Source organism: Pongo pygmaeus, chromosome 5 (genome assembly GCF_028885625.2).
Source record: "Pongo pygmaeus isolate AG05252 chromosome 5, NHGRI_mPonPyg2-v2.0_pri, whole genome shotgun sequence".
Classification (NCBI taxonomy): Eukaryota; Metazoa; Chordata; class Mammalia; order Primates; family Hominidae; genus Pongo; species Pongo pygmaeus.
This window is the reverse complement of record NC_072378.2, coordinates 95,455,137-95,474,468: the sequence shown is the minus strand read 5'-3', so window position 1 is coordinate 95,474,468 and position 19,332 is coordinate 95,455,137. Positions and strand designations below refer to the sequence as shown.

The 19,332-nt window shown below is 38.2% G+C and overlaps 1 pseudogene; it reads right to left on the bottom strand.

Annotated features, from left to right (window-relative positions):
• Positions 1 to 2,017: 2,017 nt before the first annotated feature.
• LOC134739786 (uncharacterized) lies at positions 2,018 to 16,547 on the bottom strand (annotated as a pseudogene).
• Between the last annotated feature and the right edge of the window lie 2,785 nt (positions 16,548 to 19,332).

Here is a 19,332-nt window from a genome sequence, read left to right as displayed (position 1 = left end):
ATAAAACTATAAAACTTTTAGGAGAAAATGTTTGTGACTTTAGGACTCAGTAAAGAGTTGTACCAAAAGTACAATTCATAAGAGCAAAAAAATCAACAAGTGGACTTCAACAAAATTAAATACTATAGTTCTATAAAAGGACCTGCCTCTTTCTGCATCTACTGATAATAAAATGAAATAAAATAAACTGCTAAGTGGATGAAAAGACAAACCTACAGACTGGGAAAAAGTATTTGCAAACTCTTGATTTTGAAATTTTTCTTTGAACTCTTTTGAATATACCATTACAGTTCATATCTCAGCAATCAAAGTGCCTGCCAGAAGGCAGAGCTTCCTGGGGTCGTGTGTGTGTGTGTGTGTGTGTGTGTGTGTTTGTGTGTGTGTGTGTGTATGCACAGATGAGGAAGTCATTCTGCCTTTCTATTTGTAATTTCTGTATTTGATTATCTATTTTTGAAATGACTCACAAAGAATAAAAGTAACCACACTACTCAAAGTAGCTGTTTCCCAAACTGACAAACAACTTACATCTAGAATGTATAAAAACTCTCAAGAGTCAACAATAAAAATAATCCAAGCACAATACATGAAGATTTCACCAAAAAGAATATATAGATGGCAAATGAGCACATGAAAAGATGATCAACATCACTAGCTATTAAGGAAATGTAACTTAAGGCCATGATGAGCTCTCACTATACACTTATTAAAACAGCTAAAGTAAAGGAGTGATAACAACCAAAAGCTGGTGAGGATGTGGAGAAACGGTATACCTTACACATTTCTGTGGAAATATAAAATGGTTCAGCCATCCTGGAAAATAGTTTGGCCATTTCTTTACAAAGTAAACACATATTTACCATGTGACTCAGCAATAGTTCCCCTAGGCATTTTTCCCAGAGAAATAACTCCACACAAAAATCTGTACAAAAATGTTCATTGAAGCTTTATTTGTATTTACCTCAAACTAGAAACAACGAAAATATCTTTCAACAGTTGAATGGTTAAATAAATTGTGTTACATCCATACCATAGACTACTACTCAGCAATGAAGAGGAACTACTGATACATGCAACAACTTGGATGAACCCTGAGAAAACAGTTTTACAAAGCTAATATCAAAATGTTACATGTTGTATGATTCCATTTATATAACATTTTTTAACGAAAAAATTTTAGAGATGGATAATTAATTGATTACATGGGATTAGGAATGGAGAGTGGGGACGGTAGATGTGACTCTGAAGGAAAAATCTTTGAGGTAATGGAATACCTCTATCTTCATTGTGGTGATGTTTCCACAAATCCACATATGCAGTAAAATGATGTAGATGTATACACACTCATTGAACCATTGCCAATTTTTTGTTTTGATACTATATTATGGTTATGTAAGATATAATTTTCATGTGCATCCATGTGAAGAGACCACCAAACAGGCTTTGTGTGAGCAATAAAGCTGTTTATTTCACCTGGGTGCAGGTGGGCTGAGTCCGAAAAGAGAGTCAGGGAAGGGAGATAAGTGTGGGGCTGTTTTAGGATTTTGGTAGGTAAAGGAAAATTACAGTCAAGGGAGTTTGTTCTCTGGTGGGCAGGAGTGGGGGTCGCAAGCTGCTCAGTGGGGGTGCTTTTTGAGCCAGGATGAGCTAGGAAAAGGACTTTCACAAGGTAATGTCATCACTTAAGGCAAGGACCAGCCATTTACACTTCTTTTGTGGTGGAATGTCATCAGTTAAGGTGGGGCAGGGCATATTCACTTCTTTGGTGATTCTTCAGTTACTTCAGGCCATCTGGGCATATACGTGCAGGTGACAGGGGATGAGATGGCTTGGCTTGGGCTCAGAGGCCTGACATTGCTGCCTTCTTATATTAATAAGAAAAATAAAACAAAATAGTGTTGAAGTGTTGGGGCGGCAAAAATTTTTTGGGGGGTGGTACGGAGAGAGAATGGGCGATATTTCTCAGGGCTGCTTCAAGAGGGATTAGGGGTGGCTTGGGAACCTAGAGTGGGAGAGATTAAGCTGAAGGGAAGTCTTGTGGTAAGGGGTGATATTGTGGGGATGTTAGAAGAAACATTTGTCATATAGAATGATTGGTGATGGCCTGGATATGGTTTTGGATGAATTGAAAAACTAAATGGAATAAGAGAAGGAGAAAAACAGGTATAAAAGGACTAAGAATTGGGAGGACCTAGGACATCTAATTAGAGAGTGCCTACGGAGGCTCAGCATAGTCCTGCCAGCAAAGATTATTTACTTCGAGAGTTAAGAGTGGCAGTTTGGGGATAGCAGGAGGAGATATCAGCTGTGATGGCTTGGAGAAACAGTGTAAACCGGCAGTGTAAACAAGAGCAGGGCATGTATGAGTAGTTGAGAATGGCGAATAGGAGTATGACCAGATAAAAGATAGTAGGGATGACAAGTTTTTTTTGGGGCACAGCCTAAGTTGGTCTGGTGTCGAATGAGACTGGGGCCTAATAAAAAGGAGCATCTATACAAGAGCTTAAATGGGCTGTACCTTGTAGCATTCTGAGGACAGGCCTGAATTCTGAGAAGCAAAAGAGGTAAAAGTATTGTCAAGTCCTTTTTAAGTTGTTGGCTGAGCTTGGTGAGGTGTTTTTAAAAGACCTTTAGTCTTTTCTACTTTTCTTGAAGATGGAGGACCCTAAGGGATATAAAGTTTCACTGAATACTAAGAGCCTGAAAAACTGCTTGGCTGATTTGACTAATAAAGGCTGGTCTGTTATCAGACTGTATAGAGGTGAGAAGGCTAAACTGAGGAATTATGTCTGACAGAAGGGAAGAAATGATGGTGGTGGACTTCTCAGACCCTGTAGGAAAGGCCTTTACTTATTCAGTGAAAGTGTCTATTTAGACTAAGAGGTATTTTAGTTTCCTGACTCGGGACATGTTGAGTAAAGCTAATTTGCCAGTCCTGGGTGGGGGCAAATCCTCAAGCTTGATGTGTAGGGAAGGGAGGGGGCCTGAATAATCCTTGAGGAGTAGTAGAATAGCAGATAGAATAGCAGATGGAACACTGAGAAGTTATTTCCTTGAGGATAGATTTCCACGATGGAAAGGAAATGAGAGGTTCTAAGAGGCGGGCTAGTGGCTTGTACTATAGCATAGCCTGCCTCTGCTGGTGAGTGGCAATTAGGCCTGGTGGAACTGCCATCAATAAATCAAGCATGATCAGGGTGAGAAACAGGGAAGAAGGAAATGTGGGGAAATGGGATGAACATCAGGTGGATCAGAGAGATGCAGCCATGAGGCTCAGGTGTGGTATCTGGAATAATGTAGGAGGCTGGATTGAAGTCCGGGCCAGGAACAGTGGTAATTGTGGGACTTAACGAAGAGTGAGTACAGCTGAAGGAGCCAGGGAGCAGAAAGTATATGCATCAGGTATGAGGAAGAAAATAGATTTTGGAAGTTATGAGAAATGTAGAGAGTGAGTTGAGCATAGTTTGTGATTTTGAGGGCCTCTAAAAGTATTAAAGCAGTGGCAGCCACTGCAGGCAGACATGAGGGCTAGGCTAAAACAGTAAGGTCAAGCTGTTTGGACAGAAAGGCTACAGGGTGTGGTCCTGGCTCTTGTGTAAGAATTCTGACTGCACTAACCATGCCTAGGAAGGAAAGGAGTTGTTGTTTTGTAAGAGATTGAGGTTTGGGAGATTAATCGGACACGATCAGCAGGGAAAGCATGTGTGTTTTTATGAGAATTATGCCGAGATAGGTAACAGATGAGGATGAAATTTGGGCTTGACTGAAGTAATGGGGGCTGTCTGTGAAGCCTTGTGGCAGTACAGCCCAGGTAATTTGCTGAGCCTAATGGGTGTCAGGGTCAGTATAAGTGAAGGCAAAGAGAGGCTGGGATGAAGGGTGCAAAGGAATAGTAAAGAAAGCATGTTTGAGATCCAGAACAGAGTAATGGGTAGTAGAGGGAGGTATTGAGGATAGGAGAGTATATGGGTTTGGCACCATGGGGTGGATAGGCAAAACAATTTTGTTGATAAGGTGCAGATCCTGAACTAACTTGTAAGGCTTGTCTGGTTTTAGGACAGGTAAAATGGGGGAATTGTAAGGAGAGTTTATGGGCTTTAAAAGGCCATGCTGTAGCAGGTGAGTGATAGCAGGCTTTAATCCTTTCAAAGCATTCTGTGGGATGGGATATTGGCATTGAGTGGGGTAAGGGTGATTAGGTTTTAATGGGATGGTAAGGGGTGCATGATCGGTCACCAAGGAGGGAGTAGAGGTATCTTATACTTGTGGGTTAAGGTGGGGGATACAAGAGGAGGACACAAAGGAGGCTTTGGATTGGGAAGAAGGGCAGCAATGAGATATGGCTGTAGTCCAGGAATAGTCAGGGAAGCAGATAATTTAGTTAAAGCATCTCAGCCTAATAAGGGAACTGGGCAGGTGGGGATAACTAAAAAGGAGTGCTTAAAAGAGTATTGTCTAAGTTGGCACCAGAGTTGGGGAGTTTTAAGAGGTTTAGAAGCCTGGCCGTCAATACCCACAACAGTTATGGAGGCAAGGGAAACAGGCCCTTGAAAAGAAGGTAATGTGGAGTGGGTAGCCTCCATATTGATTAAGAAGGGGACGGGCTTACCTCCCACTGTGAGAGTTACCTGAAGCTCGGCGTCCGTGATGGTCTAGGGGGCTTCCGAGGCGATCAGGCAGTGTCAGTCTTCAGCTGCTAAGCTGAGAAGATCTGGGAAGGAGTCAGTCAGAGAGCCTTGGGCCAGAGTTCCAGGGGGCTCTGGGAGCAGCTGCCAGGTGAGTTGAACAGTCTGATTTTCAGTGGGGTCCCACACAGATGGGACACGGCTTAGGAGGAATCCCAGGCTGCGGGCATTCCTTGGCCCAGTGGCCAGATTTCCAGCATGTGTAGCAAGCTCCTGTGGGAGGAGGTTCTGGAGGAATGCCTGGCAGCTGCAGTTCAGATGTTTGGAAATTCTTGTGTGCTGGAGATGTGGCTGGGGTTTGTCTCATAGTGGAGGCAAGGAATTGCAACTTTTTTCTATTATTGTACACCTTGAAGGCGAGGTTAATTAAATCCTGTTGCGGGGTTTGAGGGCCAGAATTTAATTTTTGAAGTTTTATTTAATGTCGGGAGAAGATTGGGTAATAAAATGTATTTTGAGAATAAGACGGCCTTTTGACATTTTAGGGTCTAGGGCTGTAAAGTGTCTCAGGGTTGCTGCCAAACAAGTCATAAACTGGGCTGGATTTTTATATTCAATGAAAAAGAGCCTAAATGCTATCTGATTTGGGATAAAGAAGAAGGAGCATTAACCTTGACTATGCCTTTAGCTCCAGCCACCTTTTTAAGAGTAAATTGCTGGGCAGGTGGGGGAGGGCTAGTCACGGAACGAAATTGTAAGCCGGACCGGGTGTGAGGAGGGGAGGTGATAAAAAGATTATAGGGTGGAGGAGCAGAGGCTGAGGAAGAATTGGGACCTAGCTCGGCCTGGCGAGGAGCAGCCTGGGGAGGAGGGGAGAGGTCAGATGGGTCTGTAGAAAAGGAAGATTAGAAAGACTCAGCGACGCTTGGGGTTGGTACTGAGGGGACAGGCGGGAGGGAAAGAAGGAAGATTTGGGACGAGTTGCACTGGGCACAGAAACTAGGAAGGGACTGATGTGTGAAAGAATGCCTGGACGTCAGGCACCTCAGACCGTTTGCCTATTTTACGACAAGAATTATTTAGATCTTGCAGGATGGAAAAATTCAAAGTGCCATTTTCTGGCTATTTGGAACTACTGTCGAGTTTGTATTGGGGTCAAGCAGCATTGCAGAAGAAAATAAGGCATTTAGGTTTGAGGTCAGGTGTGAGTTGAAGAGGTTTGAAGTTTTTGAGAACACAGGCCAAGGCAGTAGAAGGAGGAATGGAGGGTGGAAGGTTGCCCATAGTGAAGGAAGCAAGCCCAGAGAAAAGAGAGAGTAGAGAAACAGAGGGAAGGGGTTTGGGGGTTCTTACCTTCCAGAAAAGGGGTTGGGGCACAGAGATAAGAGGTCAGGGCACAGAAATAAGGGGTTGGGGCACGGAAATAAGGGATTGGGGTGCAGAGATAAGAGGTTGGGGCATGGAAATAAGGGATGGGGTGCAGAGATAAGAGGTTGGGGTGAAGAAATAAGGGATTAGGGTGCAGAGATAAGAGGTTGGGGCATTGAAATAAGGGATTGGGGGTTCTTGCCCCCTAGAAAAGTGGGACTTGCCACTAAGGGTGAAGGAGAAGGGGTTGAGGGGTACTTGCCCCTCTCCCAGAAAAGTGGGACTTGCAGCTAAGGGTGAAGGAGAAGGGGTTGAGGGGTACTTGCCCCTCTCCCAGAAAAGCAGAGAAGGGGTAGAGACAAGGAGAGAAGGGGTTGTGGTACTTGCCCCTTCCCCAGAAAAGCGGGACTTGCCGCTAAGGGTGAAGGACCAAGGCAGGCATCCCTGCGTGGTCTGACACCCTTGAAATGTGGGTGTACAACCAGAGAGGTGTCCCTGCAATGATTAAACACCAAGGGAAGGCTGCCTTCCCAGTCCATGACCGGCACCAGAGTTTTGGGTCCACAGATAAAACGTGTCTCCTTTGTCTCTACCAGAAAATGAAAGGAATTGAAATTAAGAGAAGGGAGAGATTGAAGTGTGGCACCAAGATTGAAAGGAGAAAGAGGTTGAGGGATAGTGAGGGAGGTTGGAGAAGAGAGTAAAAAGAGGCGGCTTACCGGATTTGAAATTGGTGAGATGTTTCTTGGGTTGGTCGGTCTGAGGACCTGAGGTCGTAGATGGTGGATCTTTCTCATGGAGCAAAGAGCAGGAGGACAGGGGATTGATCTCCCAAGGGAGGTCCCCTGATCCGAGTCACCGCACCAAATTTCATGTGCCGTGTGAAGAGACCACCAAACAGGCTTTGTGTGAGCAATAAAGCTGTTTATTTCACCTGGGTGCAAGTGGGCTGTGTCCAAAAAGAGAGTCGGTGAAGGGAGATAAGGGTGGGGCCATTTTATAGGATTTCAGTAGGTAAAGGAAAATTACAGTCAAAGGGAGTTTGTTCTCTGGTGGGCAGGAGTGGGGGGTCACAAGCTGCTCAATGGGGGTGATTTTTGAGCCAGGATGAGCTAGGAAAAGGACTTTCACAAGGTAATGTCATCACTTAAGGCAAGGACCAGCCATTTACACTTCTTTTGTGGTGGAATGTCACCAGTTAAGGTGGGGCGGGGCATATTCACTTCTTTTGTGATTCTTCAGTTACTTCAGGCCATCTGGGCGTATACGTGCAGGTGACAGGGGATGAGATGGCCTGGCTTGGGCTCAGAGGCCTGACGATAATCACTTGGATAAATTGGGTGATATGTACATGGAGCTTAACGGTACAATTTTTCAACTTCCTGTGAATTTGTAAAAACTGTGACTCAAAATAGAGACTTTTTAAAAAGCTAATATAAGAGATGTGAAAATCTGCAGAGTTCAAGGTCATTGTGAAGGTTTTTGAGGTAGATCTAGAGCAAACTGTTAGAAATGGAAATCATTCTGTAACTATTAGCATAAGAACTGCTTTCATTAAATTGCTTATAAGGCCAATGTCAATGGGCCATGGCAGTTTCTTTTATATGAATACAGAGTTAACCTATGTTAAATTAAAACAATAATTACAGCAGTCATTGGAGGTTTTAATTTTAATTGTCACATGTGACAGGATTTTCTTATTTTTGTGGCTGAATGCTATTTCACTGTATGTATATACCACATTTTCTTTACACATTTGATATGGTTTGACTATATGTCTCTGCCCAAATCTCATGTCGAATTGTAATCCCCAGTGTTGGAGCAGGGGTCTAGTAGGAGGTGACTGGATTATGGGGGTGAATTTCCCTCTTGCTGTTCTCGTGATAGTGAATGAGTTTTCATGAGATCTGGTTGCTTAAAAGTGGGTAGCACCTCCCCTTTTTCTCTCTTCTTCCTGCTTCAGTCATGTAAGATCTAACTCTTTCCACTTCACCTTCACCGATGACTGTAAGTTTCCTGAGACCTCCCCAGCCGTGCTTCCTGTACATCCTGCAAAACTGTGAGCCCCCCCTTTTTTTTTAATAAATTACCCAGTCCCAGTTAGTTCTTTATAGCAATGTGAGAATGGACTAACACACCATTCTTCCATCAATGGTCATTTAGATTGTCATACCGTATAGATGAACCTTGAGGACATCATGCTAATTGAAATAAGCCAATCACAGAAGAACAAATACTGCTTGATTCCACTTATACAAGGTATCTCACCTAGTCAAACATAGAAACACAAAGTAGAATGGTGGTTTCCAGGAGCTAGTGAGAGGGGAAAATGGTGAGTTGTTGTTCAATAGACATAGAGCTCCAGTTATGAAAGATGAAAAAGTTCTAGAGACAACATTGTGCTTGTAGACAACAACCCTGTACTGTACACTTAAAAATTTGTGAAGAGAGTTGATCTCACAGTGTGTTTTCAATACAATAAAAAGTTAAATTGCCACTGGAAATATTTTTCTGTATCAGTGCTCTTTCAACTGTGATCCACAAATTGTGCTAACGATAAACTCCTTGTTATGGGGTTTGTGTCAATATAAAGAGCTTAATCACAATTCACGACAGCACTAAGCATTCTGTTTCACATATCTGACAGGTTCTTGGTAGCAAGATTGATGAAGATAGCAGTGCATTAAATTACATTTTGGATCAAGCTTCTTATCTCTTAGTGTAAGGGTAACGAACAGTTTGGGAAACAGCTACTTCGAGTAGTGTGGTTACTTTTATTTTTTGTGAGTCATTTCAAAAATAGATAATCAAATACAGAAATTACAAATAGGCAGAATGACTTCCTCCTCTGTGCACACACACACACACACACACACACACACACACACACACACACGACCCCAGGAAGCTACGCCTTCTGGCAGGTACTTTGATTCCTGAGATATGAACTGTAATGGTATGTTCAAAAGAGTTCAAAGAAAAATTCAAAATCAAGAGATTAGTGCCTTTCTTTTGTTTGGTTTTGTTTGATACCCAGAAAAAAGATTGTCAAATTTGTTTTCTGACATCAAAGAAACAGTCCATTTTCATTCTTTTTTTTGTATTCTGTTCAGTGAGAGTATGGCCAAGCCAGGACTTACCATTCAATGACCAAGTTAATGCAATAACTAATAATCTGACATAGCTCAGAAATTGAGTACATTTTTTTGGAAAAATGTTTTGGTGGACAGGCAGTAATACAACTGCACACCTTAAGTTTCTGGAAATGATGTCACTAGAAGTAATTACCTCTTTCCAAATCTATGAAGTAACTTCTTGTGACATCTTCAAATACTCCACATTGAAAGCATAACGGTATAGGCCATACTATTTTTACAACTCAAGTCTTCTCTTTATATGGCCTGAGGCAAACATCAGAGTGCCTCATAGCATATGTTCAATACTTACCTGTTGAATTGAGATAGTTTGGTGTTATGAAAATAGTATGGGCCTGGGAACATGAATATTAGGTTGTAGGCCTAGAGCTAACAGACTTAGTGGTGTGACTTCAGTAAGTCATTAGTTGACTTTATACTTTGATTTCCACTTACTGAAAATTCAGGTTAGAGGAACAACACAATACATTACTTTTAAAGGCATCTACTTATCTTGCCTAATAAACACCATTAACCAATTTCCATACTCTTAAAATAATTTCTTTACTGGTCTCTAGTCAGGAAATTTTAGATATACATATAAATTTCACATCTACTGATCATTCCAGGTAAATCTTCTTAAAAGATTTATTTGATCATTTCACTTTCGAGTATTAAAATTGAACAATAAACGAAAGTTCACTACCATTCTCTAAATAAAGCTCAAAATGTTGACTTTCAGTTTGGCTTTACAAAATCCCCATTAGCCATTAACAGCCATTATTCTCAGTCTTTTATTTCATTCTGCTGTGAAATTAGTATTTATTCTAGCCCAGCAACATCCTGCCCTTTACCATACCTGGCTAAGCTCTGCTACTGTGTTATTGGCTTATAATATTCCTTTAACTTAGAAGTCTCCTCCTTTTCTCCTTTTAACCCTTGCTTTGCCAACAGTAGTTCACATTTATTGAGTGCTCACTAGTACCAGCAAATACACTAAAACTTTAACAACATTTTCCTGTTTTTAATTTGCATAACAACTCTCTCAAATAGGCAATATTATTAGGTCCATTTTCCTAACAAAAAAACTGAGATATAGAGAGGTTAAATAAATGTTCCAAGGTCAGGCAGACAGTATAGTAGCAAAATGGGAAATGAGATAAAAATCCATTTTATAGGAGGTAAAAATATATTTTATAGATATTAAAAATACATTTTATAGGAGGCATAGACTTCTCAAAAAGAGACCAAAGGAAAGTCATTAAGGTAGCTTCAAAGGTTATAATAATTATCTCTACTTTAAAAATAATTAAAATTTTAAAAATAACTTTTATATTCTCTATTCTGTTTATTTTTTTAAATTTAGTATCAGCAGAACCTTAAGTTTGGCAAAAGATAATAATAAGGAAATTAAAACATCATTTTAAAATATAATAATTATTTTCCAATTTGAATACAAAGCTAAAATAGTATGATTATTTCATATTACTTTTTGGTTGTAATAAAAATAATAAAACCGATTTTTACAAGGCTGAAAAGAATTTCACTAGAACACTGATTTTCTTAATATTTTAAACAAAAAATTATGTTTCATTGAATATAAATTATCTGATCCCAACACAGGGCCACTTAATTAAAGGATGATTTTTGTATATTAAAGCTTATCTATATGTATGTATATAGCTTTTGCATTCAACTAGTTGACTAGGGAAGGCTTTCAAAAGATTTAAGAGGTATTCATTTGTTGAACAAATGCTTTATATTCACCATTGGGAAATAGTTTAAGCCTGCTGTGTCAATTAGCTTAATTGATAAGAACTTCAATTGGTCCTGGAGTGTGTTAATTTCCTGAGGTGAGCCCATTGAGAGAATTACTTAGAGAAACTTTCACAGTTGGGAAACCTTTCAAACGCACTTGACTTAATCTGGGATTGGGTTACCACGCTTTCACACATGTTAGATGCCCCAAATAGTCCTTACTTTAGCACCTTTGATGTCAAGACAATCTTCTGCTCCCTCTTTCTCAGTTTTCTTCTTCTGCCACTCACTTAGACAAGAAGGACAAAAATTAATCCTGATTGTTACAAAAGGTAAAATGTTCGGTGCTTGAAAATTACTCTTTAGTGTAAGGAAGAACTTCCTTAAACTTTTCTCAAAATTGTAAGATGTGTAGTTTGGAGGTGGGTTACGAATATGCCTATATGTGCTTCTGTTTACCCATATAGATCCTTTACATATGCAATACTATGTTATCATAGCAGATCTATAAATTACTTATTTCCATTTTATGAATGGAACAAACCAGGCTCAGAGAAATTAAATAACTATTTAAGGCTGCATAGGAGAGCCACACATTAAATCAAGTTTGGAAAACTGTTCTTTTCTCCACATTATGCTATCTTGTTAAAGATGAGCTGGGCAGTAGCTTTGAGGCATATGATAAAAGAAATTCAAGGAATTGTTGGGAATTTAGGGAAGGCTTGGACTAAGGTCTTGCACTTACCTTTGAGTCACTTGATGGCCTAGTCTCTTTCTGAAGTGTCTGAAAATTAATGAGATCTCTCTCTCTCACTCTCTTCCCCTCTCTCTCTCTCTCCCTCTCTCTAATTTTTACATGACGGTTGATGCATACAGAGAGTGATGAAAACAACTATAAGCCAAATGTAGGCCTCTGGACCCTAAATTCTTCTGAGCTTTGCAGCTTGATTGACAGGTTTCCTCCCAGTTAACCTTACCCTCTGTGCAAAGTGCTGGTAGCTGCTCAAATGCATTAACTTCTTTGTTTATCAGTATTCACACCTATGGGACTTTTCCCTTAATTTCACTCTCACAATCCACATCCTAATTATGCTCTGAACTTTTCATCTTTCCAAATGTCTGAAAATCTATGGCTCTCAACTCTCTGTCTTCAGTGTGGTCCACTTTGGTAAAATGTATTCTTAATGAACCCCATTACCTGGATTTTATACAGCTCTCCTAAACTAAAATGCCCCAATGCCAACAAATTGGCTAACGTAGAAGAAATTGATAAATTTCTAAAAACATACAACTTACCAAGACTAAATCAAGAAGAAATAGAAAATCTGAACAGACCAACAACTTGTACGGATTGAATCAATAATTTTTTAAAAATCTCACATCAAAGAAAAGCTCAGAACAAGATAGATTTATAGCAGAATTCTACCAAACATTTAAAGAAGAATATCAATCCTTCTCAAACTCTTCCAAAAATTAAAGGAAAAGAAGTACTGTTAAGCTATTTTTATGAGTCCAGCATTACTTGCATATCAAAGCCAGATAAGGACACTACAAAAAGCTAAAATGACAGGCCAATATCCCTGATGTAAGTAAATACAAAAATCCTCAACACAATATTAGCAAACTGAATTCAACAGCACATTTAAAGGATCATTCCCCATGATCCAGTGGGATTATTGTCCATAAAGTTGGATGTCCCACTATCCTTGCATCTATGAAATAATGGATAATGTGATATGGTTTATCACATTTATCATGCAAATAGATAAATGTGTTAAACAATATTAACAGAATAAAGAACAAACGCCGTAGAATCATTTCAGTGGATGTTGAGAAAGCATTTGATGAAGTTCAACATTTGTTATGATAAAAGGTCTCAAAAAATTAAGCAGGAAGAAACATGTCTCAATACTATAAAGGCCATATATAAAAAGTTCACAACCAGCCTTATACTCAAAAGTAAAATGTTGAAACGTTTTCTCTAAGATCAGGAACAAGACAAAGATGCTGACTCTTGCCACATCTATTCAACATAGTCCTGGAAGTCCTAGCCAGAACAACTAGGCAATAAGGAGAAATAAAAGGCATCCAAATAGGAAACAAATAAGTGAAATTGTCTCTGCAGATGACATGATCTTATCCACAGAAAATATCAAAGACTCCACCAAAAAACTGTAAGAACTGATAAACAAATTCAGTAAAGTTGTTGTATGTTGACAAAATCAACATACAAAAATCAGCAGCATTTTCTTATACTAACAATAAACAATCTGAAAAAAATTAACATATCAATCCCATTCAAAAGAATGTACACACAAAAAATACTTAGGAGTAAATTTAACCAAGAAAGTGAAAGACCCATATATAGAAAAGTATAAAACATCGATTAAATAAATCACAGTTGACACAAATAAATGGGGAAGTCCCATGTTCATGGATTGGAAGAATTAATATTGTTAAAATGTCTATTCTATCCAAATAATTTACAGATTCAGTGTAATCCCTACCAAAATTTCAATGTCATTTTTCATAGAAATAAAAAAATATATAGAATGTATATGAAATCACAAAGTACCCTGAATAGCTAAAGCAATCTTAGGCAACAGGAACAAAGTCAGAGGTATCACACTGCCTGACTTCAAAATCTATTACAAAGCTATAATAACCTAAACAATATAGCACTGACATAAAAATAGACATTACATTGACCAATGGAACATGATAGGGAGCTGAAAAATAAACCCACACATGTAGTCAATTGATTTAAACAGATGTGCCAAGAACATACAATGGAGAAAAGACAGTCTTTTCAGTGCTGTGGGGAAAAACTGGATACCCACATGCAGAAAAATAAAATTTTATCTTTATCTCACACCATCTACAAAATCAACTCAAAATGAATTACAGACTTAAATGTAAGACCTGAAACTAAAGGCACTTAAAGAAAAAACAGGGGAAATCCTCCATAATGTTGGTCTAGGCAAAGATTTCTTGGACAGAACTCCAAAAGCATATACAATCAAAGCAAAAATAAATAAATGGAATTGCATTAAACTAGAAAGCTGCTGCATAGCCAAGATAACACTTAGCAGAATGAAGAGACAATTCACAAAATTGGATAAAATATTTGCAAACCATGTATCTAATAAGTGCCTAATATCCAAAATACATTAAAAAACTCAAACAACTTTATATCAAGAAAACAACCCAATCAAAAAATGGGCAAAGGATCTAATAGATACTTCTCAAAAGAAGACACATGACAACAAATACGTGAAAAATGCTTGTCATCACTAATCAGCAGGAAAATGCAAATGAAAACCATAGTCAGTATCACCACCACACATCTGTTAGAATGGCTTTATGAAAAAGGTAAAATATAAATGTTGGTAGAGGTATGGAGAAAAGGGAATACTTGTGCACTGTTATTGCAAATGTACATGAATACAGTCATTATAGAAAACAGTATAGGGTTCCTCAGAAAACTAAAGACAGAATTACCATATGATCCAGCAATTCAACTTCTGGGTATATAGCCAAAGGAATTGAAATCAATATATGATAGAAATATGTACACTCTAATATTCATCGCAGCATTATTCACAATAGCCAAGATATGAAAGCAACCTATGTGTTCATCATCAGATGAACGGATTAAGAAAATGTGGCGTATACATACACTGAATTTTGAATACTATTCAGCCTTAAAAGGGGGGGAAATCCTACCATTTGCCACAACTTGGATACACCTGCAACACACTGTGCTAAGTGATTGTGCTAAGCCAGGCACAAAAAGAAAAATACTCCGTGATCTAGCCTATATATGGAATGCAAAAAAGTTGAACTTGTAGAAGTAGAGAGTAGAATGATTATTGCCACATGCTGGAGAATGGAGAGAAGATGGGGACATAGGAGATATTGATCAAAGGGAAATTTCAGTTAGAGAGGAGGAATAAGCCTTACTGTATATGGCACAGAATAGTGACTATAAATAAGTAATTATTCATTGTATATTTCAAAATTGCTAAAAGAATAGATTTTAAATATTTTCACCAAAAAACTGATAAATATGTGAGGTGATATATTTCCTAATTAGTCTGATTTAATCATTCTACATTGATAACATACATCAAACCATCACAGTGTACTCCATAAATATATATAATTGTTATTTGTCAATTAAAAATAAATTTAAAAAATAAAAAATGCCCCAAATAATCTAGTAATCTTTATATTTACTTATGTCTCATCTTTGATTCTTCAAAACCATAAAGTAGAGCCTTGAATTTACCTTGGTCTTCTATAATAAACTAACGATCCAACTGGCCACACTTCGGTTTAGTTAATGGGACTTCACTTCCTAAACATCATTTGCCTCCTTGGTCTTTCTTTGCTTTCTCTTAGAATAAGTTCTCTTCTTCTTTGGTCTGGTCTGTAGCAGTCACCTTCTTTAAGAGTAGCTATTATAAAATCAATATGACAATGTCTCTGCAAAGCTAAATAAATATAAAATAATAGGTATATTTTATGTAATCTCATTTGATTCTATGAACAAGTGTTGCTTTTTATTAAGATGTGAAAATTACAGCTGAAAATATACAAGTGTGTTGCCAAACGTCTCATAGCAAATAAATTGCAGAACTGAGTATCAATTCTTTCTTACCACAGTCTCTTTCTATTATTGCAGGCTAGGCCCACCAAAAATTCCTCTTTATACATGTGCTGAAATCTAAATTCCTTTAAAATGTGGCTCTACCTTCAAAATTTTAACTTCTTTCACTCCCACATATTTAATTAATGCTTATTTAACAAAACTACTTGTAATTTCCCTCAGTAAGCGGGTCTTTATAAATCCACACATGTTCCAACTGTCATTAGAGGGGTAACCAGTAATAAGACTTTTTCTCTACAGAACTTGAACCTCCATGAGCAGGAGAACGTTGCTAACCCCTACTCCTCTCTATCTGTAACACTCACAACTTTGCCAACACTATTTTTCTTAGGAATGATTGTATTATGCTCTGTATTCTTTTTTGTGTGGTTACTTACTATAAGAAGCCCTATTCTCCCACACCATTTCTTTTCCCTTAGAAATTTGATTCCTTTAGATTCTGTACATTACCTTTTCTGACCTCAACTCCCACTGCTCGTCATCTTCTAAAATCTTTTCACTGGACTCTCTGAAATTCCATGTCAGTTATGAAGATAAACCTTTATATCCCTACCATTTTCAGTGAACAGTCTTCACCTTTTTTCTCTAACCTAAAACCAGATTTCTACTGTGTCAGTTTCCTATGTGATCTTATCAAATAATCATAGGTTTTTCCCAACCTGCCTCCTACCATCCATTTTAGAGGTGACTTTGTCTCCACTTTCCTCATTATTGTTGCCTCCAGATACTTTTCTCTCCATCCTCTCTAATCTGAATCTCATGTTTCTATGTCACTAATCTGTCATCATGTCTCTTTATGACAGACATCTACCTCTCCCTTAGGGTCACTATTCCTTCTTCTTTGACATTAGCACTGGATTCACTGTTATTCTCTCCAATATCACTCCTATCATAACTCTTTGCGATTTTCCTGTCCATAAAGATGCTTCCATGATTCAAATCTCTTAGCAACTTGATCTCCTTTACTCTACCACAGTTATACATCCTCATGATCATACCCTACCGCTTGTCATGATCAATGACTACTGCAACCTCCTTCCATAATTTCAACATCATACCTCCAACTTCTTTTTCTGGCTCACTCCCTCTAGTAACCCAGCTCCAACAATCCTCCAAAATTCAAAACGTATCTTTTTCTATAACTTGACAATATTCCTTAGCCCCTTACTCACTTCCATCCTTACTCAGATTAAATTCCATTGCCAATGATTATAATCATTTTGTTCTATTTCATATACACTCAGCCTCCTTGCCCTCTGCCTGCAGCCGCACAAATGTATACATCTGGAAAAAAGCACACAATTATGCTGACTGGCAACTCTTTATAATCATTATCATTAGCCTCAAATGGTTCCTTAATGATGCCCAGTAATCATATTTTATTTTGCTATTCTTATTCATGCTTCCCTTCAACTAGAGAAATGCTTCACACTTGTTCTTTTCTTAAACTTCTAAAATCTCCTCCTTAATCCTCATTCTCAGATGATGATTTGCTTGCTATTTCAGAACTGACTACATAATTTGTAAGACTTGGTGCAAAATAAAAATACAGGGCCTCTTGTTTTAAAAGCAGAAAAAAGTGCTATTAAAGGCACTAAAATATAATGCTTTTTGCTTCCACAGACTCTCCTTCTCAAAATATCGCATCATTTTTAAATTTAGTATTTAATGATGCTCTAAGCAAAGAAAAATTAAAAATTTAAGTTGCTAGTATGGATTCTACCATTTGTCTTTATATTGTGGAATTCCAGTTTCACATGCATTTATAAGAACATTTAACCCATATGCATACTAACCAAACTCACACGATTCATACTGTGTAGCTTGTACATGTAAATGTATGTTTTTCTTGACAGAATAGTAGAAATGCTAAACAAAACTAACTCAACTATTTACTTTTACTTCTTGATGTGTGCATGTTCTACCTAAACTCTCTACCTTCAACATATTGATGGATAAGGGTGGAAAGGAAATCAAACTGTAGGTTAATTTGTCTTCCCCCTTCTTTTTATATCATCATTTTCAGTATAAATAGTGAGCTAAGACTGAAAGGTAACATGAATGAGAAAAGATATAACAGGGCTTCCTTTTTTTTTGCACCCAACAATTTTTTTTAATTTTTAATTTTTGTCCATACATAATAGGTATATTTATTTATAAGGTACATGAGCTGTTTTGATACAGGCATGCAATATGAAATAAGCATATCATGAAGAATGGAGGATCCATCCCCTCAAGCATTTATCCATTGAATTGCAAACAATCCCATGACACTAATAGGACTTCTTGATCATTTGTGTTTCTCGAAACGTTACTAATTTTGAGTTGGAAGCAAGTTCTTATACTAACTGAAAGTGTGACGCTTTGGGACCTCAATGCCCCAGGCTTACTCAGTCATAGACTGGTTTACCTTGTACTTGCTTTGAGTCTTGATGAACTCCCACACATTGTGGGTTCATTGGAATTCTGTGCTCAAGGCCATTGGTAGTGCTATACGTGAATGAAGTGGCAAGGAAGAGCAGATACATATGATGTGTACATCTCTGTTTAGACTCACACTCCCTTGTCTCAATGGATTTTACAAAACACACATTCAAACATAAAATACTAATAATTTCATGACATCAACAGCAGATAATTAAAACAAATAATGGATCTTTCTGAGCATGGAGACTTTTGCAATTGCATGGGTTGCATACCCATGAGATAGGCGTGCCATCCAAAGAATGGGACAAAGACTGCCCTATTTTATGAGAAATAGAAATCATCATAAGAGAACTTTTATAATCTGCCACCACACCACCATTCTGAGCTGCCTCTACACCTATATCCTCAAATTCCCACCTACTTTGAGGAACAGTCCATACTCCTGTGTATGTTTTAGCCTTTCACATCTACAGAAATCTCTCCTCTTTCAACTATTCAAGGTATTACATTTCTCCCTTTTCTTTCCCACATCCTCTCTACTAGATCATTCTTATCAGCTTTTAAACATATTGTTATTTCTCATATATAAAAAAATAAAACCTTCTCTTAACCTTATCACTTAATCAAGCTACCATAACATTTATCTCCCTATCTTTAAAGCAAAACTCCTTGAAAGAATGGTTTATTCCTGCTGTGTTCAATGTCTCTCCTTCCACCCACCTTTGAATTTACTCCAATTAGGCACGACCATCGATGCCACCTGAGATACCTCGTGGCATTGTTTTGCTAATTCTAATGACCAGTATATGGTCAAATTCTCATCTTATTGTACCTGTTGCAACACTTGATTAAAAATTGATCTCTTGTCTTTGAAACTTACTTTTTACTTGGTTTCTGTGATTGTTAATTTTATGTGTCATATTGGCTAGGCCACAGTATCCAGATATTTGGTCAAACACCAGCCTGGATGTCACTGTAAAAATTGTTTTCAGATAAAATTAACATTTAAACAAGTAGACTTTTAGTAAAGCAAATTACTCTGCATAATTCTGGTGAGCCACATCCAATCAGTTGAAGACCTTAAGAGAAAAAAAGACTAAAGACCCCCAAAGAAGAAAAAATACTCCCGTCAGACCACCACCGAACTTGAACTGCAAGATCAATGCTTCCTTGAGTCTACAGCCTGCAGCCTATCCTGCAGATTCTGGACTTGCCAGCCTCTACAATCATGTGAGTCAATTTCACACACACATACACACACACCACTGGTTCTGGTTCTCTAGAGAACCCTGACTAATATAGCTTCCAAGACTATGAAGTCAACTACCTAGTTTTGCCTTTACCCCTC